Here is a 19,844-nt window from a genome sequence, read left to right as displayed (position 1 = left end):
ATACTATACATGGTGAATGTATGCTTTGCGTGAATCCAGTTTCCGAACACAAAAGCTATACTCTTGATAGCTTAGTCAGGGGAGCACAATTGACTGAAAAAAAAAATCATATCAATGACATACTTCAACAGACTAAATAGAGAAATCACAGGCCTGCTTCTTAAAGAGTTAGTATTGATATTATACGCTCGATTTATTTAGTGCTCCACTGTGAATCGAGCGTAAAATACAGTTTTGGTTATTGCTGAAAGCAAAACAGAAGAACACTTCGAATCGCAGCGTTTATGATTATATCATTATGCTTTACTTTAATGTAGCTTGTACATACATGCATAGTACTTCCCGTGTCCGAGGCACTCGGATAGAGGTCATGAAGTTCATGTCCAGTTTTATCATTTTTAGTATGTCAGTGTAGTTCATTCTTTTAATGCTAGATTTCATCACCCCCCCCCCCCCCCTGCTGAGTCTGATACATCAATACCCGCCTTCACATGTGCAAAATAGCGCGTTATTGAACATGCTCCAATACTCGAGGTTTTTTTCCAACTTCTCAGACAAAAGAGCGTACACGCGAGGATTGTACACTTTTTGGTTCAGACGCTCCAGCCACCCTCGGAAACTTGATTTTTTTTTTTTTTGCAACCGTTCACACGTACAGAAAATAACCCGCTAATTGCCAATCGATGAAACTATTGTTCTTGTGCCTCACAGTGGTGTGGAGAGCACGCTGTTGTTAATGATGGGAATAAAAGAACTCAATCAAGTTTCTAAACCCGACCGTTCAAGTACTGCCGGGGCAAATACCGCGCTCATTCAGGACTGAGGTTATGCATCGCGCTACTGGTTCGCGCTAATTTTCTGTTGTGTGTGTGTGTGTGTGTGTGTGTCCACATGTGCAAAAGACTGGAGTTTTCTAAAGGGTAACAAAAATTGAGTTCTGTAACATGCTAATTTGTGTACGTGTGAACCCCCTATTACAGGTACGTTGTAAGACTTTTGTTGGACTTTCCTACAAAAGGAGGTTTGATTCTAGCCTGCTCGCTTGCTGTGTTCTATCATTTATTTTGCAGTAACGTGTCTGTTTGTATTGCTGGTGTGCCATACGGAATATTGTACCATAAATCCACCTTCCTGGGGACCGTTTCATGAAACTTTTTGTCAGTGATTTACACTGACAACTGTTAAAAGCTACTGAAATCCTTGCGTCTGATTGGCTGATAGCAAATTTGTCGGTGAAAACCTCCGACGAACTCGTTGATGAAACGCCCCCCCCCCCCCCCCCCCCCCCCCCGTTGATCTACTTTGCGATTCGTTTGCTTTGTATACGGCCTTGAACGGGTGGCGGTTTTTTCCTCTCTCTCTCTCTCTCTCTCTCTCTCTCTCTCTCTCTCTCTCATGTCATGATGATGATAGTCGTGTATTGAATGTTATAGGATATGACTAAAACTGATCTGAATAGCAATGGTGATGACAATTACTACTGCTGGCATAAGTGACAGCTAAATGAACAGATGTTTCCTTGTTCTGATTTCACCTCTCCCTCATTTCTCTCTTGTTTGCCCCCTCCCATGAATGATAAAAACAACAACAACAACAACAACAACAACAGACTTAACCGCACAAGTCAGATAAATGCGTGCTGGCAACCAATAGACCTACTTGACACGTATCTTTTAGGTTGAAACTAACTTAATGGCCACGACAAATCATATAAGAGGAAATAATGGCAGAAGAAAAAAAGCTGACAACCTTTCTAGTGTAAATTTCTGCGAAAACAGGTGGCAAAAAAAAAATGCGCGCACTGCAACTATTTCAGGTTATAAGCAGTCTGTAAACCGACCGAACGGCATAATTCTATGAAAATGTCGCCTTATCTTGGCTTCTTTAACAGTAAAAAACCACACGTTGAACAGTATTGGTGTATTACACATTAATGTTAACACTAAAACAAAACAAAGGGGTTATTCGTCGCTTCATACTTATACAATCGAATCACGTGTCAAAAAAAAAAATAATGATAATATAAAAAGGTCCCGAATGCCGAAGAAAATATCGCTTTCCTAGATGCCGCTGCAACAAGCTGAAGTTTATAGTGTAAGAGCTATACCTACCCAATTACACAACAGTAGGCCTACATAATATCATGGCAACATTTATATTGAAACTTCTTTCGATCTCACACTCATAAAATCTGCGTACCACTGCGTGTGAAAATTAGAATGAACATAACGGACATATCAACTGAGAAGTTCCTCTAGATACTTCTTCCCGACTTGGCGATCTTCATACAGTAAAAGACGTGACTATTAATTTATTTGTATCGAATGTAAACTGTTTACTGTAAACGAAAAACACTATACGGAGTGCCTCCTCCGTTTATTGTCTTTGCCGTAACCATGGAGCTACTACGAAACCAAACAAGAAGCACGCATGGACGGCGCGTTTCATTGAACTTGATAACCACGTGTTTCGCACTTCGGCACATATTGCACTGCGCGAAACGTAGCGATTACCGTACTTGTGGCGGACTTACTGACTTTGGTCAAGGAATGAAAATGGAATACATTAAGAAAAATATTATGATATTGAAATACCGACATCATGAAAATGTTTGGAAACAACGAATGATTATGGAGTATAGAAATGAAAATGCCAAACAAAGATTTTCATTCGCTCATAGGGAAGCTCTCTAGAAGAGATGAAAGCATCTCCCCTCGTATGGCAGTATAAGTTTCCCCAACAAGCTGAGGTTAGTGAGGTATACACCTATGGTCCAGGGCTCGACACTAACGGTGGCTCGGTGGACCGGGGCCACCAAAAACGCACGTCGGGCCACCAAAAAAGTCGGATGTTTGCCTTTACTTTTGGAAAGGGACAGCGGTAACAGTCGACTCCGTATAAGATGCTAAAATAAATGTCAGATGTTGTTTTTATTTTTGGAAATGAATAACGGTAATATTCGACTTCGTACGGTGCTAAAATTAATGTCAGAAATTCGATTTTGCGTTCGGAAATGAATAACAGTAATATTCGACTCCGCACGGTGATTAAATAAATATCGCATGTTTGCTTTGACGTTCGGAAATGACTACTAATGATATACAACTCCGTACGATGATCTAAATGCCGGATATTTGCTTATGCGTTCGAAAGTGAATAGCAATAATATTCAGCTCTGAAAGATGTTAATATTAGTGTCGGAAATTTGCTTTGACGTTCGGAAATGAATAACAATGATATTCAACTCCGTACGATGATAAAATAAATGCCGGATGATTTCTTTCAAGCTCTGGACTTGTGGAAAGATAATAATGTACGTTCATCACTCTTTTTTTCATGATTCATTCAAGAATTTCGGGAGTCTGACAGCCATCGGATCTCGTTACGATGTTTTTGTAATGTTTACAGACAAGTATGGCAAACATAAGAGCAAGGCTTCATAGAAGATGAATTACCCTGGTGGCAATCATTGAACGACAATTTCAATTCAATGGGCAATCGTCGGGACCACTCGCGATGTTAGAAAAAATAAACACCTCAGCATCGAGCAATTTCTATTGTTGAATGAGCAATCGTCGGGACGATGTGCGACGTTTCAAACTCATACCAAACGGTGATTTAAGTTCAATGGGCAAGCCTAGGGACGATGCGAGACGCTTTAACAATTACTAAACGCGTCTCTGACCAGTGATTCAAGTTGAATGGACAATCGTCGGGACGATAAGTGCGACGTTTGAACAATTATGGATTAACAAACTCGCCACGGAACGGTGATTTAAATTCAATGGTCAATCGTCGGGACGATGAGCGACGCGAAACCATCACCAAAACCTTTACAAAACGGTTAGTCAAGTTGAATACGCAGTCGTCGGGGACGATGTGCGACGTTTGAACAATCACTGAAACGCTTCGCCGATCGACAAAAGACCTCTTTAATTGATTAGTCGCGACGAAAAGAGACGACTTCGTTCCGACTCGTCGGAACCATCTTTTGTTGATATTTATAATGAGCCAAAAAGAGCGCAGTAATGAGCACATGAGGCCCAAAATTTGGATCGTCGGGGACGATTGGCGACAATCTTTTGTCTCATATCGTCGCGACGAAGATATCTCCCTAACACAGTTTTTCTGTTGTGCCTAAATGTTTATACAAAGTAAGCAGTGGCGTATCTAGAGAAAATGGCGCCCGGGGCAAGTGCGAAAATTGCGCCCCTAATTTCTGAAAAAGTGTTCAACCCCAATCCCATCGCGGTAGGGACTTTAAAAAAAAGTCCACATGATGTGCTTTTTCAAGCACTTAAAAGGGGTCTTTTGAGGGTTATTTAAATGTAATAATTTTTGATCAATTTTGGCGAGCGAGCGCAGCGAGCGAGCCGAAAATTTTTGTATTTCAGCTTACAAAACATGGAATACTTGTCATTTTTTGGTTATCACACCTTACAATTCTACTCAAAATATAGTGACGGCCTTATAGATAACGATTTATACCAACAAACTGAGGACTTGAATGTACTCTAAATTAGTATGAGCGAGTGAGCCGAAATTTGTATATTTCCGCGTCATCATCACGTTTTGTTCTTATCTTTTTTTTGGATAAATTTTGGCGAGCGAGCGTAGCGAGTGAGCCGAACATTTTTGTATTTCAGCTTACAAAACATGGAATTCTTGTCATCTTTTGCTTATTAAATCTTACAATTCTAATCAAGATATAGAGACGGCCTTTAAGATAACGATTTCTACCAACAAACTGAGGACTTGAAAAAATACTCTAATTTAGTACGAGCGAGTGAGCCGAAATTTGTATATTTCCGCGTCATCATTACGTTTTGTTCTTATCTTGTTTGATTTGGTTTTTTGCGCCCCGCCCACCCCCCCCCCCCCTCCCCTCCATGTTCGAAACCACTGACGCCCTCTTTTGATCCAATCGGCGATCACTTCAAAACGAAAGAAATTGCAGCCGCTGCTCCGTGTAACATTTTGCCTGCTAAATATGAAATGACATGTGTGAACACAATAGACATTGTCATTTTGTCCGCGTCATCAACACGTTTTGTTCTTATCTTCTTTTTTTATGTAAATTTTGGCGAGAGAGCGCAGCGAGTGAGCCGAAAATTCTTGTATTTCAGCTTACAAAACATGCAATTCTTGTCATTTTTTGCTTATTAAATCTTACAATTCTAATCAAGATATAGTGACGGCCTTTAAGATGACGATTTATACCAACAAACTGAGGCCTTGAAAAAATACTCTAAATTAGTACGAGCGAGTGAGCCGAAATTTCTATACAATATTTCCGTGTGAGCATTACGTTTTGTTCTTATCTTGTTTGATTTGGGGGTTTTTGCGCCCCCCCCCCCCTCCGTATGTTCGAAACCGTTGGCACCCTCTTTAGATCCAATCGGCGATCACTTCAGAACGAAAGAAATTGCAGCCGCTGCTCCGTGCCTGCTGAATATAAAATGACATGACTATTGTGTGAACACAATAGACATTGTCATTCTGTCCGCGTCATCATCACGTTTTGTTCTTTTCTTTCTTTTTTGTTATATATAAATTTTGGCGAGCGAGCGCAGCGAGCGAGCAGAAAATTTTTGTATTTCAGCTTACAAAACATGGAATTCTTGTGTGAACACAATTGATTTGGTTTTCTGCCCCCCCCCCTCCCCCTTTCTTTTTTTTTTTCCTTCGTTTTTTTTTCTTCGTTTTTTTTCTTTTTTTTCTTTTTTGGCGCCCCCAAGGAGTGGCGCCCGGGGCACGTGCCCCCCTTGCCCCCCCCCCCCCCGATATGCCACGGAAAGTAAGATCACCTGAATCACTGATTAGCAAGGTATGACAAAATATTTTCTTACCGAGGTACAGGTGAACAGCTAATACAGTTCATTGTCGATTGCATGATTACGTAATAAATCAAATGCGTCGATATTTCTGCGAAAGAATTTCGTGTATAATACATTAACAATAACAATGAAATTACTGATATCCACAAAGCAACATTGTTTTTACAGCTTTCCTAAAAGAGTACATGGGCTTTTAACTTCGAATTTCAGAAGGAAGAGAATTCCAAGCATCGGGTCCTGTGTGTTTGTTTGTTTGTTCATTTCCATCTGAGAAGATGGCTGGATAGCCTATATTCAGCTACGTTAAACTGGTCTTCCATGGGGTGCAGTTGGATGTGAGGTGGGACCACCTCACCGCGTGAAACATCCTGCTCTTTGCAATGATTGAATGAAGCGGGATCTTTTACGTGCAGGAGTTGTTACTCTCTCATACAAGGGACCTCCATTTTATGTCCTATCCGAGGGACAGAATGTCTGAGAGATTTCAGAGCTATAAGTGTTTTAGGATTACATGTATATAAATGAAACTTATCAGATTGTCTTGTGGGATAAGAAATGTATGTCCTTGTTTAATTGAAATAGTGAGAAGAAAGAAGATGGCAACTGACCATTATGTAAGCGAAACATAAAGAGTGAGTTTTGCATAAGATTAATGTCTCTTGTGTTTTTAATTCTGCGAATGCAGGATCTGAATGGTCTCCATAACCCGAGTTAGTGCATATACCTATAGCATTCTTTTTTTTACAAGTAATGTACTGTCAACGTGGCTTTTTGAAGTTGCCCATACAATGTCGTAATATGAAATGAACGATAATATTAACGAATTATATAGCATAAATAAAATATTCCGAGGGACATAATACCTGAACTTATGAAGTATACCAACATTACGAGACACTTTACCAGAGATATATTGCACATGAATGTTAAATTTCATATTTCCATTTATATATATTGTGAGAAATTTGATACTTTCTTTTTGTTCCAGTAGTATACCATCCATCATAATATTTAAATGTTGCTTTTCATTTTAATGCTTCTTATTTTGAAAATAGATAAAATTTGTCTTTTTCAAATTGAGTAATAATCTTTAATGCAAGTAGATAATTTCGGTAATTCAGTATTGAGACTTCTTAGGAGCGAATGAAGATCAGAATTGGAACAGAATACATTGGTATCATCGGCAAACAAAATATATTGCCAGTGACTTAGATGAGTTTGAAATATCATTTAAATACACTAGAAATAGTAGCGGTCCCAATATGGATTCTTGTGGGACTCCGCATTGTATAGGTAATACTTCAGAGTTCACAGATTCATTGTACACCGAAAAAAATGAAAACACCGATGACATGTTTTTGTTCGGCTAAGGCAGTCGACACTCTATCGTATAATTGGGCTAGTGCCATATGTATCTGTGGAATGAAATGTCCTGAAACCATACTGGTCTTGGTTAAGTATCATATTGTGTCAAAAAATCGTACAATCTGTTATAAACAAGCCTTCTATTACCTTAGAAATACTCGAAAGAATAGATATAGGACGGTAATTTGATACAAGAGAGGAGTCATCTTTTTTGTATACTGGAATAACTTTTGCAATCTTACGTGCGTTCGGAAGTATACCAGTTGAGAGTGACAAGTTACAATACGTGTTAACATGTATGTACTAAAGGTGTCATTGTACTACCAACAATCTGTTTTAAAGATACGTGTTCATTCATCATGATCAATTGTATAACTTGATTTTAATGAATGCACAATGTCAAGAATCTCACTATAATCTGTTGGTTTGATAAGTAATAAATTATCATTTGACGCACCTAAATACTGCGAGAAATCAGTTTGTGTGGGATCTATTTTTGAACTTGACCATATAGGACTTATATTAACAAAATACTCATTAAAACGACACTCTTAAAACATCCGAGTCAGAACTGACCCGGAGCTGGGTCCATTGGGGGCACACACCGTTCCGGGTCAAAAATGACTTGGAATTTGGTCATGAAGACCACGAATGGGATTACCCTGACCCAATTCATGACTCTGAATGGGTCATATCTGACCCCATTCCTTGTCATTTCTGACCAGAAACGGTGTGTGATCCCAACGGACCCAGTTCCGGGTCAGTTCTGACTCATATGTTTTAAGAGTGAACATGCTACATGACTAGGGTTACAAAGTGTTTGTCCGTTACGCATAATTTGAAATGTTGACACATTCTTTTGCTTACCAACAACATCATTAATAACTTTCGAAGTGGCTGACATATCTCCAGTAGCATTTTGAAAGGCTTCTGTGTAATAATTCCTACGAGAAAACCTTATAATTTGTGTCAATCTATTTCTATATAATTTTTATCGATTAACATTATCATTATTTGGATACCGTAAACTATATTTTTATGCCATATTTCTTTTCTTGATTGATCGGAAAATTCCTTTTGTTATCCATGTATTTTTAATTTTTCTACTATTTTTCCTTTTAATTGTGGGGATATGTTTGTCAAAATAAGAAAGAAATATATTCCAGAACGTATCATAAGCAATATTTAGGCTAGCGCAAAGTAATACACTGTACATCATCCCATGGTCCCGTGATTAAATCGTCGTTGAGTAGTGATATATCTTCTCATGTGAATTTGCGCTTCTTCTTACTTTCTGTTTTCTTGACGTGCATGGGAATATTGTGTGTCGTCACAGATGAAAAATATAGGTAAATTATCAGATATATCATTATACAAAATACTAGATTTTTCGAATAATCAATATCAATATTAGTAAAAGTATCATCAATCAATGTTGATGAGTTAACCTAATTTTCGTGGGCTTATCAAATGCGACATTACAAAAATTTGCTTGCAAAATATTGCAAAGTTTATTCATAACATTATATTCTTGATTCAAAACATAAATCTTAAAATCGCCCATCAAGTATACATCTTTGTTTTCGTGATTGGTCAGCCCAAATAAAACATCCAAATTTTCCACAAATAAATTACTATTTGTACGAGGGGGCCTGTAGACAATACAAAGTATATATTATATTTCTTCTATTATACATGTACATTAATTTCAACGCACGTGCAATCAAATTCATTTCCGTTGTATATCAATTCAGATCTTACTTTAAACGATAACGAGTGTGATAAGAACACGGCAACTCCGCCTCCTCGTCAGCAATTTCTATCAGAACGGACAACAGAATGTCCATCAATGTTATAACACCAATAACTGAAAACTTCATATTTATCGCAGACAACAATGATTTGATTTGATTTGATTTGATTTGATTTGATTTGATTTATTCACAAAATGCATATACATACATTATTCACAAATACGCACATAGTTTGTACATGAAACATATTACACATTTTGTCTGGATCGTCATAAGCTATGAAAAGCTTGACTGGAACGTCCAGTATGGATAACGTACACATATTATGTACATAAACATCATTTAAAAAATGTATTATGCGCGTTCAATTTGTTCATAGCTAGGAAGATGAGAGAAGGAGAGAAAAGGAAAGAAAAGTGAGAGGAAGAGATAAGGAGAGGGATACTCTACATCATGGTAGTTAGAGGTATGCTGATACAAGATTGACGATTCTGGTAACAACTAACATAGAAAGACTGAATACTTTAAAAATTTCTTTGAAGACTGCGAGCATTAACGTGTAGTATGCTGAAAAATGTTGAAGTCGTCAAGTAAATAATATCGACATTGGATATTTTTATGTGTACATGAATTAATTTCATCCATATTTTGAATACGAACAGCGTATAGACCATGACATGATCGTGAATATTTGCTTCCAAATTGCTGAAAGCAAGGAAGTAATATAGCAAGTCATACAGAGTGCAAGGTGTTCACAAAGTACCTTCGTGAGTATAGTGGTCGCATAGGACAATTGAGATGTTTGCGTTGCAGGTCTCATAAATTAATCTTCTTGTTTTGTTTTACATGGGACAGATCAAATATCATTATACCTTAAAATGAGTTTTTGATATATCGTTATATATACTTCATTAATATCAACTTTCTTGATTGTGGTGATTTCGTGACTGGGCTCACTGTGTAAGTTTAATACAAGAACTAAAAGATAAACTGCCACTTATGCCAAATGAGCGTTGCACGTAATTTGAGCGTTGCACGTAATTTGTTTCAATAAAAAACAACAAATGATTATTGATCATTTTCCATATAATCTTATCAGATTCATACAAATCATAGATACAGCATCAATTTAGCACTTGTCTTTACAGGTCGTCCTTCACTCAAAGTTGAAGGAGATGCCACCGGCCTGCCGCCATTTGCCCGAGTAAAACTTCAGTATTGTTCCGTTGTTTGGTCCACTTCTTTTTTTCCTCCAGGTCCGTTGGGGTGAGATCATCTGTGATGAAGTACCTTTTATCCGTCAGGGTCTCGCGGGCACCACGCATGATGTCGACCTTTTCTCTATGCAAGAGAAGGAGAATATGGCTGGGACGACCTTCAACTTTTACTTGGAATGGAGGATCTCCTCGACTATGGTGACAGGATCTTCGCGTTCGCCTTGAGGAGCTTCCGGAATACCCACAAGCCTGATGTTGTTTCTTGTGGAGAATCTCTCGCTTCTGTTGTTGTCCGCTCTATTTCTCTGAATTTCCAGTTGGAGCTCTTCTATCTGTTTTTCCATGGCTTCTAATTTGTTTTTCATTCCCTTTTGATTTTCCACCAGGTCATCCACACGCTTCCGCTCAAACTCCAGCGAAGCTCCAAGATTCAGCTCGAGCTGGTGCACCTTATCCAGGAAGTTCTCCACCGCACTGCTGATCATCCTCTCGGAACTCTCAGTTGCCTTCTGAAAGTATTCTTCCATGTTCGATAGAATACCTTCTCTCTCCACCACAGGTTCCGCAGCCGCCTGATAAGAGGGCTGCGTGGGTGACCGACTTTCGTAAGACGTGGTTTCAGGCGTCATATTGATGACGTGATTACCCTCCGCTTCTACAACTGGTAGCTTGTCGCTGTTGTCCGGCGGCGTTGTGGCTGACTTCACCGAGCTAGCAGGGCTTGCCGGCTCGCGGACCGAGCATTCAAATTTGGCGGGCTGCTCCGTGCCGTAGCTGGTTGGGCCTCTCGGGGCAGGTTGAAATGGTACATAAGTTTTCGACCTCATGGTCTTTTGTTCTGTTGTTGAGTAATGAGTAAGATATTGCAGAGATTGTTTGAAGAAAAATGACCTTGGATTCCCAAATCTGGAAAATTGTAGCCACTTTTGAGACGAGCAACTACTCCATATTATAGTGCCCTCAAAGTAAGGTGTGATGATATGGATTGCCTAAAAGTAATGTTCACAGAGTTTGTGAGTTTGATGGTACATTGCGTATTTGCGGATAGTTATTTCAGATCATATCTTTATATGACCTATCCTTGTCCTTTTTGATGAATTAATGTCGATGCCGTACTTTCATATTTCCTGAAATCCGAAATCATGCTGAGAATTTTGCATACAATGATTTCAAATCTTACTAGTTACGACGATCCAATACAAAAACATTGTCTGTATTGCTGTACAATTAGAACCATTTAGAACGAATAAGATCGATGTACGTCTCATGCATCACCCATTTGTTCCTTGTGCGTTTTTCCCTTTGGACATGCCCTTCATATTCGTTTCTCATGCGTTTGCACATGTTTCACTCTCCTGACACAATCGCCCCGGATGCGTTGTTTGATCGTGGTTAGGCCCCTACACCGTGCATTGGTTTGCACTCCTCTTAAAAATGGAAGCTTTACACTAGTCTTGTCCACCGAATTGACGATTTGAACAACGGATAAACAAAATATCGCTCGTCTCTCGCACGGCAGGCCTATCCGGCAAAGTGTGACGGGGGCTATTATGCCCCTGTCACACTTTGCCTGATAAGGCAAACGTATGAGAAACAAATGTCGATTGTTTGCATCCCTTGATATCCGTAACAATGCGTTTCAAGTATCCTTTGGCGTTATCTTCCGGTGATTTCCGTCAGAAAACTTTTCGCACGCACAATTTTTTTCTCACTAAAAACGGATAGCGCGATTCGACCCTTGTTCTATAGTTGCACGTTTTCTCCTCTATTTGTACTGTGCTTTGCCGTTTTCCACGCGTTTCCATCCGCTAGGCCTCCTGTAAAGTCCGTTGCTGCAAGAGATGGGACGGAAAGAACAGCTATGTACAGCACATGAAACTCATACCCACGGAATAGACACAGGATGACTGCCGGACAAAACGTATGTAGTTACGGATAACAAACGGGCAGGTTGGCCATAAGCGATGATAATATCATATATACAGGATATCTACTGCACATCCAGAGTATTTGAACAGGATTTGAAGCTGATGTTTAACGAACATGTACCGGCTTTGCTGCAAATGACTCCTGCAAGGACATGTACAAACGTTGTAGGACCTCGCCTTTATCAATTAATGCCTTTCTGTCGTGCTGGTGCTATACAACGATACTGGACAGCCTGTGATACTGCAGGTATATCTGAATCTCAAGAATACTAACATGGCCCTAAAAAAGTATGCCTCCGGGAGGAGACAGCGCAAGCAACAGAAGGTAGGTGTGGTCCAAGCAGTTTTGTCCTGAGGCAATTTGGTTTGTACGGTATATTTATGATCGATTGTCATTAGACAATTTTAGATTATTATTTTTTTCTATGGAAGCACCTATCACCTATAATACACTAGTTATACATATACCCCATAAAGGGTATCCCTTTCTTAAAGATCAAATTCGCTATCCCGGGGCGATGAAGCACATTCAGTGTGAAATAGGAAATCTAATTGAGTGATCTTATGTGCTGCATTTGATTTGATGTATCACGGAAACAGTTTGAGAGAAAATAGAGACTGCTTCGAGCAATTGAGTCCATGTCCCAACTTGAAAAAAATGTATTGCAGACACTGATATTCTGAATGCAGTCAAAAATTCTTTGACTTCAAGAGCTTCTAATACAATGAATAAGTTCAATGAAGAATGTGGGCCTTTACTTGAGGAAATCAATGTTGATCCAGCCATTGATATTCATAAAAAGCATCTGAAAAACAAAACGGAAAGAGCTAAATTTTTGAAGTAACAACGGGCATGTATAAAAGGGATTATGTGTAAATGTGAGAAATTTTAAGGTAAATCTATACGTGACATTGGGACCAAAATGAAGAATGTGGTGTCAAAGGTCTAGCGAAAGTAGCCACTATTATTGAGGAGACAACTTAGTCTTGGTCTTCGATCCCTTTGGCATATTGATGGAAGCTGTTGAGATGTGAAGTAAAATGTAAAGGTATAAAAAGAGGCAGAACTGGCCGAGTGATGGACGTTCTAAGATAACGCAAGTAATTAGCCTGATAGCCGTCACGTAACTGTATCCTTGATGTTCGATCAAAGTCGATGTGCGTCTCATGCATCACCAATATGTTCCTTGTACGTTTTACCCTGTGGACATGCCCGTCATATTCGTTTCTCATGCGTTTGCACACGTTTCACTGTCCTGACACAATCGCCCCGGATGCGTTGTTACTTTGATCGTGGTTAGGCCAATACACCGTGCATGTGCACTCCTCTTAAAAACGAAAAGCCCCTGTCACACTTTGCCGGATAGGCTAAGCGTAAAAGAAACGGGCGAGATTTTTCACATCCGTTGTTGAAATCGTTAATCCGGTGGACAAAAATAAATATAAATTTTCCGTTTTAGTGCAGCGTGCATACACGATCTAGCGGCCGAACAAAAAGCACCTTTGACGACCGTGTACAGGACTGTAGAACGTGCTCACGCGCATGAGAAACGAATAAGAACCGCATGCTCACAGGAGAGAAAGCACGAGGAACAAATGGGTGACACATGAGAACCGTGTGTATTTTTATGTGCTGAACGTAGCCGTTCCATTCGTTCCATTTCTTGCAGCAACGGACTCTACAGGAGGCGGAAAGGATGGAAACGCGTGGAAAATGACAAAGTAAAGTACGGATACAGGAGAAAACGTGTAACCTAGGTCAACGATCAGATCTCGCTATCCGTTTTTGGCGAGAGAATAAACTTTGTGCAAGCACAAAATTTTGTGGCCACTCTGACTGAAATCACCGGAAGATAACCTCCATCCAAAGGATAAAAAGGACATGAATCGCATTTTAACGGATATCAACGGATACCAAAATTCGACATTCGTTTTTAATGCGTTTGCCATATCCGGGAAAGTGTGACAGGGGCAAAAGATTTACACTTTGTCCACCAAATTGACGATTTGAACAACGGATAAGCAAAGTATCGCTCCTCACTTGTACGGCGGGCTTATCCGGCTACGTGTGACAGGGGCTTTCACACCGTTAGTTCAAGTTTGATCAAGCGTGTAGAATGCTTTGGCGCTCTTTTTTTAATAACAAATGATTGATATGTAGAAATCTCTTAATATGTTCTCTATTTATCGTTTCTCATGTGCGATATCACGCGATGGTGCAGTCTTCTTATCCAGCGATGGCTGTACCGAAACTTAAAGGATTCATAACTTTCGAACGGATTGTCCAATTTTCATCGAACTTCAAGGATGAGTTCTAATATGATTTTCTGCAGTCACTTAATCCACATTATGACAGTAAATGGGTTGTATTCCTCTTTGAATGTATAGGCAGAAGGAATTAAAAAGTGTTTGTGTGTGTGTGTGTGTGTGTGTGTGTGTGTGTGGTTGGACATCAACTTCTGACACACCGCGTATGACCTACACTGTTTGTTTTTTTCTGTACGTGTGAGAGTGTAAGTCCCTGTTTTGTTTTAATTTCATGACTTCATTCGCAGTCGGGGAAGAATTGTTATTTCGTTCACATTTTAAGCTTGAGAATAATACCTACATATATCATTATGTAGTCAGGGTTCCACTGTTAACACTTTTCTCTGCTGGCTCGTTCGGGCCACTAAGATTTTTCTTTTTGAAATTTGAAAACGGATATAAATGACGTAGATTATGAATGGCATGTGAAAGTGAGAGAAGAAATACCTTTCAGGGAAGATCACGTCAACCATGATGATTATGAGTAAAATAAAAAGTTGTTGACATGACAACACAGATGGAGGAGTACACCACCAGACTACTTGAATCAAAAGTGATAACTGTCCATGGCATCGGTGTAATATCTACAAATACAGGGACACTGAGCGACTTGCAACAGTGCTGGTTTGCCTTTGTTTACCCGTTGCAACGTGAGATCAGAGGTAACACTCGTACTCCATAATGGAGCTGATATTAGTTCTTGCCACTGTTTTGCTTCTAGACAACGCATATCCATCAGTCTACGTAGAATCAGGTAAGATCCAAAACAATACACGTGCTGTAAGTTAGAAATAAAATGTCAGTGACGTGTGGTTTTTATTGCCTTATTAGGGTAATATTTGAAGCTGTGTACAATCATTAGGTGTCCGGCCAACAAAATTTACCCAGCTTCAGAACGGAATGTCACAAAATTACATAATTACATGTGCTAAGTTCCATCCGTGATTTGCATAGTACTGTACGTAAATTTCTGGACGAACTTTTAATCGAACATCTTGACCAACAAAATTGCCAAACTTGCACATGAAACGTGGCAAAATTACACAACTAAATTACAAAGAGTTCCAAACCCTTTACTTATCAATACTATTGGTAAATATGAGCCCACTTTTAAGATAAGTTATATGATAATTACTCATTATTTGCTGAATTACTTGATTGGTTAATTGAGTAATAATGGCCTAGACTTACACATTTTAGCCATCAAACAGTTTCCTTGAATGTATAGAGATTACATGTTTGTAATGTTTACACTTCCAGCTTAATCTGTTCCGGTTACAAATATGAATGCGACTGAGACGTAAATGTTGTCTTTGTGTTTTGTTGGAAACAGAACCATAATGCTCCTCGCAACAGCAACAACAGCAACACCGTGATCCCATGACGCTTGCTATACGATTTCCGATATGTTTGCTAATTTCAAGAGGCACTAAATCATGACAGGTTAAAACATTTATAAACAGGTTGTAATATGAACTTATTCACCAAAGGCAGCATTTTCGGTCCCGAAGTATACTTTGTATAAAATGTACGTAAGCGCTGTTAGGTAAATTATCTTAGGTATACCATGGTCGTGGAATATATCGTTGATACTACCCTTTGTTATAAAAGGGGAAATCCAATCCAAATATAAGTTAGTCTGATTTTTTTTTTTAAATGCAATCTTACGGGTTCAACGGTAAGGATTTGACTGGAATTAGATGAAAAATAAAGAGGTTATGACACTTTGAAGTTTTGATATTTTCTGCAAAACAGTTCTTGTACATCGGTGGATATGAATATGAAAATGAGTGAGCTAACCATGATGTGATAACTTTTTGATAACTTTGATAACACAATTTCGATTGATTGTGTACAAAAAATGACGAAAATCCAATGTTTCTGTCATTGCAGTCTGAAAAACGATGTTACTCCTGATTGAATAACTTCAAAAGAGTGATCAGTTAAATGTGCGAGGACATGAGCCTCGGGCATAATTTGCTTTTGAATGAAAACTGGCCATTTCAAAATTGAATCTATAAACTATATGGTAATTTGTGAGGAAATGACATGTTCACTTTGCCATTATGGCATTTTCATATTGACTGCTCAAGAACTGTTTCCCCCCAAAACAGCGAAACTTCAAAATGTCATAACTCCCCTATTTGTCATCCGATGTCGATCAAAATTATATCGCTGAACCCGTAATGTTTTACTCTTTCTTATCAGACTAATTATATTTGGACTGGATATCCCCTTGAAAGGGATGATTTAAACTAAAACACCTCTCCTCTACTAGATTACTGGACACTATCACGGTTTCCATAACGCGTCAATAAATCATTTTGAAAGCACACTTTAATAATGTGTTTCATTTGGTACGTCCCACGCAAAAGAGTTAATTGTGAATGGTGCTTTAAGCCAAAACTAGTTAACAATTTTGTGATAGGATTTATACGCCGATTATTTATATTATAACATTTTATAACGGCAGTCTAATAATTACCTGGTCGCAAATTGCCGCACTCAATCTTTGAATCATATCTGATTTACAATCAAGACATAACAGATAACCATGGGCCAAGAAATCATCTGATGAGTGATTTTTCATTTCCATTGTATAGTGTAGTATCCTGGTGGAGAGGTTGCATTAAAAAAAATCCATCAATTTTTTAATGTAAAAATTCCCCATTCATTCACTGTCAATATTCGCCGACTCGTCATCGCACAAGAACCAACCAGAATCCAACTAGATTTCTTGGAATTAGCTCAGGAGATCATTTCAAGAATTCTAGTCAATATGCAACTTCTCTTCTTGATTTAGATTTTGCTGGACTGTTTTGACGTTATTCACATTCCCTATATTCACAGGGATCTGTAAATTTTGTTTCAGCTGCAGATACAATGGCTCTCACACTTGATTCACCTGTCTTAATTTCATCTGAAAACGCTGACCAGTGGAAGAGGGCTAAGGATGAAGGGGATCCCTTCGCTCTTCTTTGGACCTTTAAGGCAAATTCCAGTCACAGGATTCATTTCACTTTTCAAAGCTTCGATTTTCCACGTGGCTCCAAGATGAACATCGGCGATGGTCTTTCAAATGAGGCAGACAAAGCTCTTGTTGATTTTAGTGGCACTCACCTCGAAAACTTACCAAGTAATGTAACATCGCTGACCAACTATGCCTGGCTGCAGGTGATATTGAAGCACCCATCAATGGATAAACCAATCCTCAATGTAACTGTTCAAGCTGTGAAGACTGAAGGTCAGTCCGTGTGAAAGAGGAAAAGAATGTTAGACCGAACCTGTAACCCCTGAGTAATAACAGAGTGGTTATTTCAAATTCGTTTGCATGCAAGTCCGGCTCATTTAGAAGTGAATCAAATCAATTGTTCTTGTTTGTTTGGTTTTTTTTATCTCATTTTGTCAAGGCATAACAGCACCAGATAGATAAGACACAGTTTTTGAATTTGAGTGGAATATCACTCGAGCAGTCTACACTATACGATACTAGTAACGTAATCTTTCAAGACCATTAAAGATGATGCCAAGTCGCATGAATGAGGCCCCATCCATTTCAAGCTTAATCGCTCTCGATCGCGGTCTTTTGCATTCAATCATTTTCTCCTCTAAATGTATACGTGACTGCCAGTACCCCCCCCCCCACCCCACCTCCCCACACACACACACACACACACTGTTTATTGCCACTTGGTCTACTATCAGATTGTCTACTTCCCAGTTCGTCCAACAGTAGGCTACTACTGAGCTAAACTCACTAAACTGTCTTGGTCTACCGTCAATTTCGTCTAATGCACTTTTCATCTACTTCTCCCAGCTTGGCTACTATTGTCTCATGTAATGACCGGATGGTTTAGTTTTGTCTCTTTGGACTTTTTCCTACTTTGTCTAATAAACTGTGAGTATTAAACGAAGTGCATTGGCATAGCCAATCTGGAAGTAGACCAACTGGTAATGAGGCTAAGTGGCAATTGGACTAAATGGTCAATAGACGAACTGGTTAGACCGAATGGGATTAGACCATGTGGGTTGAGTCTAAATGGCTATTATTAGACGAAGGGAGAGTAGACCAACTGACAGATCACCCCCCCCCCCCCGCCAAATTCTATAATACATGCAACTCCAACCTGTGGTTTGCCACCTCTTTTGCGTTATTCTCTTCTCAAAGGTTCGTGCACTTATTGGGTATCATAACAAACTGTTTGGTCAGATAGCGCGCTTCTACTTGACTGTGAGAGTACTTGAAACATGATGACGTGAGTGAAACTTCACATGCCGCATTTACGGAGAGGCGATTTCTGCTTGCAAGTTTATCGTGATGGGGGCAAAGCGGAACGAAGAATGTTCAAATGCATGCTATAAGATGTGCAATATGTGTGCAATATTTCTTCTACCAAACAAAAGAAACATTCACAGAGAAAAAAGAAATATGTAATTACATGGACTTGTTAATTCATATGTATAGATTACTGTCAATTTTTCTTATGATTCTGTGATAAAACAGTCTTTAATGCTCAATGCATTAACAAATTACATTTGAAAATGATAATATTCAAATATTGAATGGTCACGAGTGAAATAGGAGACCTACAATATTTTCGTATGACTCGAAAAATAGAGGCGTTCTGTTCTACGAGGCGAAGTCCAGTTGAATAGTGCGCCTCTATATCTTTCACCGAGTTCCCTTTCACGAGTAAAGACCAAACACTATCGGTTAGCAGTTTTATAGAACACCTCGGACGTCAACAGACGAGGATCACATCGAATCTTGAATTCAATACAGAAATGGTAACAATGTTTTTTCTTCTCCATGAAATGCGAATGGGTGGAACGACAGTCAGTCCGAGGCGAACAAACGCGATCGGTCAAGTTGTTGAAAATGAGTGACTGAATGCGCACTTGTAACAGCAAGGGCATGTTGATTGTGACATCATCAGAGGCATGCAATGGTTCTAGAACCAGTTTATCATGAATTAAACACGGGAATCAAAGTAAATTGGTGACGTCAGCCATGCAATTCCCACTTTTGCTCTTAACAAAAAAAAATGTAAACAAAATTGCATGGCTCATCAGAGACAAAAAAACTTTTAACTTCATGTGATGGGCAATCGGCTTATAGGATAGCTAGAATCTTGTTAGGTGTTTTATTGTAACATTTTAGCACGGATTTATTGGCCAACAACCATATATTTCATGTACATGTAGGCCTATATGCTCCCGTTATTCACTTTATTTGTTGTTGTTTTTTTTTCTTCTTTCATGTCACACGATCTGTTCTCAAGAAGAGTTGATCCTGCTGGACAGAATGGAAATGCCCGTTAAATCTCCTCTTTATCCTGAAGTATATCCAAATAATGGTTACCGTCTCTGGGATATCAAAACTCAAGAAAACTTCTGTATAAATGTAGAAGTCCTGGTGTTCAACATGGAAAAAGA

This window comes from Diadema antillarum, unplaced genomic scaffold (assembly GCF_040938485.1).
Source record: "Diadema antillarum isolate AM-2024a unplaced genomic scaffold, OU_Dant_1.0 scf00000203, whole genome shotgun sequence".
In the NCBI taxonomy this organism is placed as follows: domain Eukaryota; kingdom Metazoa; phylum Echinodermata; class Echinoidea; order Diadematoida; family Diadematidae; genus Diadema; species Diadema antillarum.
The sequence above is the reverse complement of the archived record's forward strand: the minus strand, read 5'-3'. Positions refer to the sequence as shown.